The 6,000-nt window shown below is 44.3% G+C and overlaps 1 protein-coding gene across 8 annotated transcripts in view; it reads left to right on the top strand.

Moving 5' to 3' along the window:
• Positions 1 to 6,000, top strand: part of rbfox1 (RNA binding fox-1 homolog 1) — an 899,382-nt gene that overhangs the window by 680,243 nt on the left and 213,139 nt on the right. The window contains exon 1 of one of the 8 annotated variants that reach the window (XM_055651006.1): positions 1,593 to 1,642. The exons of the other annotated variants lie outside the window; for them this stretch is intronic. The gene's annotated coding sequence lies outside the window, so the exon portion shown is untranslated. Of the gene's footprint in view, positions 1 to 1,592; positions 1,643 to 6,000 lie in introns of those variants that run through there. 8 annotated transcript variants of the gene reach the window in all.

Genomic DNA, 6,000 nt, shown 5'->3' with positions numbered 1-6,000 from the left:
AGATAGATATATAGATGCATAACCCTATACCAGCCTATATACCAGCATCTGCAGTTCCTTTCTATACAAACATGCTTTTCAAATTGTTAAGCAAAATATTTATTTTTAAGTATCTGGAGTTTGCCTCTCAATATTAATCATTTGAAACATGGAAATAATTGAGGCGTTTCACTTCATCTTTGTGGATTCCACTCAGTTTAAGTACACGCACACGACAGCCTTTTCGAATTCAGCAACCGCCTTTAAAATTCAGATACGTCTAAAATGGTATTTATGGATTTTCTCTGAAAGGTTTTTAATTATTAAAATCCAATCTCATGAATTATAAGTGCCATTCTCTGAGTGAAGTTTTCAAGTCTGCGCTGTAAATTTCAAGTAAATGTTCTGTGTGTGAAAAAATGCTCAATATTTTGGATGTGATGTTTCTCATTTGGAAAATCGAAATTCACTTCCTGGTTTTTCCAAATTTTAAATCTTGGAAATGGGTCTTGCCTTATATTTAATTTTTTTTTTAAATTGTAATAAAAATTTCCACCAGTTACCCGTGCAGAATTATTTTCCCCTCGTGCTTTGCCTTATAATGAAAGATCATTATATCTTTCTTTTAAAAAAATATATATATTATTTAAAGGCACTGATTTATAAGGCAGACAAAGCAATAATGTCGATATATTTGCCATGCGTTACACAGTGTATTTTCTAACATTATGTCATGTTTTTTTTTATTTTACACATCACAATCATAAGAGTCCAGACACAGAGAGAGAGAGAGGAAATACAGTCCTTGCATTATCGTTTTTAATTTTGATTTATTTTGCAAACAAGTCTGGCCGTGAGAATCTGCGTTTCCCTATCTGCATTCCTGAGTTAAAAAGCCTGCGTTTTTATATTTCATTTTGTTGTGTGGAGGTGTCTATTTTTCCACCACCCACGCAGTGAACGCAGCGAACTGTGAAATATATTCATTGTTACTCCACAACAGCGGTGGAGGATCGCAGTCATCAGTGATAATGTACAACAGTTGAAGGGGGGAGAGCAGCAAACATTACCTGCATTATTTAGGCTGCCTTTTTCATTATAGTCAAGGAAATGGTCTACAATTCGATTAAGGTGCGATTTGTTGGGGTGGGGGTGGCAATATTCCAGCACCACTGACCCGTTCGACAGCAGTTCACATCAGAAGTCTACTCAATAAAGTTCCCAGTGTGTTATTCAGTCTGAACTCTGCTTCGATCTGCAATTGGGATTCCTTTTTTATTCCCTTTATATTTCGTTACTGCTTGCCCAGTTATTTATATCTGCGGGGAAAAAATTATTGGCTGGCTTGTATTGGGAAGAGCGAAGGCAACCAATAGTGTGAGATTTCTCACCCTTGTGTGAGCTTGCATTGTAGTTCTGTGAGAAGCACACAGATGATTAATGAGGGGAGAGGAGGCGGCCTGATGCCGGATCACTAATTCTCCGATCCCTTTCCCCCTTCTCTCTCTCTCTGCATATTCCATCGCCGTCTCTCTTCATGCTTTTTTTTTGCTTTCTCTCGCCCGGGCCCCCCTGAAGCCAAACCCTGGTCACCCACTCCTCCACTCCTCCCCTCCCCGTGAATAGCCATCTCTAACCCTGCAACAACTAGCTGCCCAGTCCGGTGAGTTTGCATTCAAACCAAGAAGTGTGCAATTTAAAGCTGTCGACGTGACCCTGTAACGGATTAAGACAACTGTTTTTTAAAAAAATTCTTGACAGTAACACAGCACCAGAGACCTGATAGACAAAAATCAAAGTATCATTTTTTTTTGACAGGAGGTTTTTGGCCGCTGGTACAGCTGAACTTCAGTTGATTGCTGTGTTTCTTTTGTGCTGCTAAATTGAAATTGCCCCTTTATAACCCTTGATTGCTTAGAAGTGCACAATTTGTTATAAGATGTGAGATAATGATATGTAATTGTACGAGCCTCATCTTCCTTTTTATCTGCCTCCATTGCTTCGTGGTATATATCTATCTTAAAATTACGCAGGAGTAGCGGGCATGATGAGGCCATCTCTATTTGAAATATGTAAACAGCATCATTTAATGTCGCCCTTTTTACCTTTTCAGCCTTAACTATAACCTTACTTTAAATCTTATCATAAGCTCAGGAGGATGAGGGGTGATCAGTGATCTTACAGTCAGAGGTGTACACCAGAACAAGGGGGTCACACAGTTTAAGGATAAGGGGCAAATCTTTTAGGACCGAGATGAGGAAAACATTTTTCACACAGAGAGTGGTGAATCTGTGGAATTCTCTGCCACAGAAGGTAGTTGAGGCCACACAGTTCATTGGCTATATTTAAGAGGGAGTTAGATGTGGCCCTTGTGGCTAAAGGGATCAGGGGGTATGGAGAGAAGGTAGGGATGGGATACTGAGTTGGATGATCAGCCATGATCATATTGAATGGCGGTGCAGGCTCGAAGGGCCGAATGGCCTCTACTCCTGCACCTATTGTCTATGTTACTATGTATAACATCATGAGGGGAATAGATCGGGTGAGTATTTAAGGTCTTTCACCCAGGGTGGGGAATCGAGAACCAGAGGGCATAGGTTTAAGGTGAGTGGGGAAAGATTTAATGGACAATAGACAATAGGTGCAGGAGTAGGCCATTCGGCCCTTCGAGCCAGCACCGCCATTCAATGTGATCATGGCTGATCATCCACAATCAGTACCCCGTTCCTGCCTTCTCCCCATATCCCCCGACTCTGCTATTTTTAAGAGCCCTATCTAGCATCCAGAGAACCTGCCTCCTGAGGCAGAGAATTCCACAGACTCACAACTATCTGTGAGAAAAAGTGTTTCCTCGTCTCCTTCTAAATGGCTTACCCCTTATTCTTAAACTGTGTGGCCCCTGGTTGTGGACTCCCCCAACATCGGGAACATGTTTCCTGCCTCTAGCGTGTCCAAGCCCTTAACAATCTTATATGTTTCAATGAGATGCCCTCTCATCCTTCTAAACCCCCGAGTGTACAAGCCCAGCTGCTCCAAATAGGAACCTGAGGGGCAACTTTTTCACACAGTGGATGGTTCATAAGTTCTCGGAGCAGAATTAGGCCATTTGGCCCATCACGTCTACCTAGCCATTCAATCAATAGACAATAGACAATAGGTGCAGGAGTAGAGGCCATTCGGCCCTTCGAGCCAGCACCGCCATTCAATGTGATCATGGCTGATCATCCCCAATCAGTACCCCGTTCCTGCCTTCTCCCCATATCCCCTGACTCCGCTATCTTTAAGAGCCCTATCTAGCTCTCTCTTGAAAGTATCCAGAGATCTGCCAGAGGCAGAGAATTCCACAGACTCACCACTCTGTGTGTGTGATGGCTGATCTATCTCTCCCTCCCCAGCCCCATTCTCCTGCCTCCTCAGTGGGGGCTATAGGCAAGAGCTTGCTAGAGGAGGTAGTTGAGGCAGGTACAATAACAACATGTAAAAGATACGTGGATAGGAACAGGGACAGGAAAGGTTGTGAGGGTCATGGGCCAAACGCAGGCAGATGGGACTGATGTAGACGGGGCACATGTGGACAGGTTGGGGCTGAAGGGCCTGTTTCCGTGCCGTGCGACTCCAGTGAGTTAGATCGCCATCTATTCCCTTCGCAACCGCAGTTCATGGTGATGATGTACATTTCCCACGACTGTTTGCATGTTTCTGCAAGGCTTTTTTTTTGGATTGGAATCGCAAACCACATCATTCTTCTCATCAATGCAAGGAACGGGAATGCATGGCCCTGTTCCTCCAGAGATCCAAATTGAAAAGAAATTGTGTTATACGTATCTTTAATTTGTTAATTAAGAATAGTTATGTAAAACGTATCCTCGATTCCAAGAAAAATAGTAGAAATCGCTGTCCAAAATGGACAGAACAGCTGGATATAAAATACTTTAACATCAGAGTTAGAAGATGATGGATTGAAGCCTCTCTGATGCAACATAGCCCAGTCCAGCACCCAGGCCAGAAACCATCTACACTGCACCTTGCCTTGAGAACGCAATGCTTAATCAAAGACTATATCTCTTTGGAGACCCTCGAACTATCCATGATCAGAATTTGCTGACTTTACCTTGCACCTGTACAGTGTAAATGGATCCATTGTAATCATGTGTTGTCTTTCCGCTGACTGGTTAGCGCGCAACAAAAGCTTTTCACTGTACCTCGGTACAAGCGGCAATAAACTAAATTGACTTGTCCCACCCCGGACATTCCCCCTTCTCCCTGCTCCCGTCCGGCAGGAAGTACAGAAGCTTGAAAGCCCGCACCACCAGACTCAGGAACAGCTTCTTCCCCTCTGTTATCAGGCTTCTGAACGGCCCTTCCATAAGCTAGGGCACTGTCCGATTCACCTCTACCCCATTGCGGACATTGGACTTTGTCTGTGGAACTGATGCGCTACAATGCTGAGAACTATATCCTGCACTCTGTATCTTCCCCTTTGCTCCACCTGGTGTACTGGAGTTTGGCTAGACTGTGTTTATGTGTAGCATTAGGTTTATCATTGTCACAGTTTGAGGGGTTTTAGAAACATAGACAATAGGTGCAGGAGTAGAGGCCATTCAGCCCTTCGAGCCTGCACCGCCATTCAATATGATCATGGCTGATCATCCAACTCAGTATCCCGTACCTGCCTTCTCTCCATACCCCCTGATCCCTTTAGCCACAAGGGTCACATCTAACTCCCTCTTAAATATAGCCAATGAACTGTGGCCTCAACTACCCTCTGTGGCAGAGAATCCCACAGATTCACCAAAAGAAATTCTCATCTCGGTCCTAAAAGATTTCCCCCTTATCCTTAAACTGTGACCCCTTGTTCTGGAATTCCCCAACATCGGGAACAATCTTCCTGCATCTAGCCTGTCCAACCCCTTAAGAATGTGGTAAGTTTCTGTAAGATCCCCCCTCAATCTTCTAAATTCTAGCGAGTACAAGCCGAGTCTATCCAGTCTTTCTTCATGTGAAAGTCCTGACAGTTGTTTTGCATGCTATCCAGATCAGATCTACCATGCATGGATACAAGCTGTTCCAACTCCAGTCCAACAGGTAGAGCAATGGGGAAGATGCAGAGTGCAGGAAAATAGTTCTCAGAATTGTAACGCATCAGTTCCACAGACAAAGTCCAATGTCCACAATGGGGTAGAGGTGAATCGGACAGTACCCTAGCTTATGGAAGGGCCGAACTGTTCAGAAGCCTTTATACAGAGGAGAAGTAGCGGTATAATATTATATAAATTGTTTGGATAGCACGCCGCTCAGTACAAGTGACAATAATCGACCTCAACCTAAACCCGGGCGGGCATTTTTAATGCAACAAGGAGACATTATGACAGAGTTGGGGGGGTTTGCCTTCCTTTCTAAATGTAAAGCATTTCAGGATACAGCTATCTTCTCCCCCCTCCCACCTCCACATCAGTCTGAAGAAGGATCTCAAATGCTCACATCGTTCCACAGATGTGCACACTTCCAGACATGATAGACGACTTGCTTTTTAGTTTAAGGTGGACAAAAATGCTGGAGAAACTCAGCGGGTGAGGCAGCATCTATGGAGCGAAGGAATAGGTGACATTTCGGGTCGAGACCCTTCCGGGTCTCGGCCCGAAATGTCACCTATTCCTTCGCTCCATAGATGCTGCCTCACCCGCTGAGTTTCCAGAAGGGTCTCGACCCGAATCGTCACCTATTCCTTTGCTCCATAGATGCTGCCTCACCCGCTGAGTTTCTCCAGCATTTTTGTCTACCTTCGATTTTTCCAGCATCTGCAGTTCCTTCTTAAACATCTCAGGATGGTTCATGTTCGCAAGTTCTTGGAGCTGAATTAATGCCATTCGGCCCGTCGAGTCTACTCCGCCATTCAAAGATGGCTGCTCCGTCTCTCTCTCTCTCCACACCCCATGCTGCTGCCTTCTCCCCACAACCCCTGCGCCCGTAATAGTCAAGAATCTGTCAATCTCCGCCTTAAAATGACCAATTGACTTCAAT

The sequence above is a fragment of the Leucoraja erinacea genome, chromosome 20 (assembly GCF_028641065.1).
Source record: "Leucoraja erinacea ecotype New England chromosome 20, Leri_hhj_1, whole genome shotgun sequence".
In the NCBI taxonomy this organism is placed as follows: domain Eukaryota; kingdom Metazoa; phylum Chordata; class Chondrichthyes; order Rajiformes; family Rajidae; genus Leucoraja; species Leucoraja erinaceus.
This window is presented reverse-complemented; position numbering and strand designations above follow the sequence as displayed.